Raw genomic sequence first — 485 nt, forward strand, 5'->3', positions numbered from 1 at the left:
TATATATATATATATATATACATATATATATATATATATTTATTTATTTATTTATTTATTTTTTCACATTTTTGTTATTTCTCAGAAATAATCAGACTTGTAACATTACCTGCAATACTCAACAATACAGCATTCAGAAGTATGCTAAATACTGATTTTTTTAATGTTATTTTAATTCACAAATTAAATCACATTGCAGTAAACCGTGTGATTCTCATAATGTAGTGTTTAGCTTCTCCTCTCTCTTAAATGAAGCTGGACGGAGTGAAGTGAAGATTTGAAGGTGTTCATAGGACCAAATCATCCTGTAAAGAATCCCATTTAACCCAATGCGATCTGAAACAAGCACACAATCCGCCTGGGCTTTGTGTAAAGCAGAATTCTGTAACAAGCTCCACTAATACCTCTGTCTCTCCTCTTCCAATAGACCAGCTTCCCAACCAAGCAGGACCGCCTCCTCTGCCACCTGCTCCACATCAACACAA

The 485-nt window shown here is 34.2% G+C and overlaps 1 long non-coding RNA gene across 1 annotated transcript in view; it reads right to left on the reverse strand.

Annotated features, from left to right (window-relative positions):
- LOC107567332 (uncharacterized) overlaps positions 1-485 on the reverse strand; it is a 12,006-nt gene extending 11,521 nt beyond the window's left edge. Inside the window, exon 1 of the long non-coding RNA XR_001606630.1 lies at positions 430-485. This is a non-coding gene — a long non-coding RNA (uncharacterized lncRNA). The remainder of the gene's footprint in view (positions 1-429) is intronic.

Source organism: Sinocyclocheilus grahami, unplaced genomic scaffold (assembly GCF_001515645.1).
Source record: "Sinocyclocheilus grahami isolate Dianchi unplaced genomic scaffold, SAMN03320097.WGS_v1.1 scaffold1148.1, whole genome shotgun sequence".
NCBI classification, from domain to species: domain Eukaryota; kingdom Metazoa; phylum Chordata; class Actinopteri; order Cypriniformes; family Cyprinidae; genus Sinocyclocheilus; species Sinocyclocheilus grahami.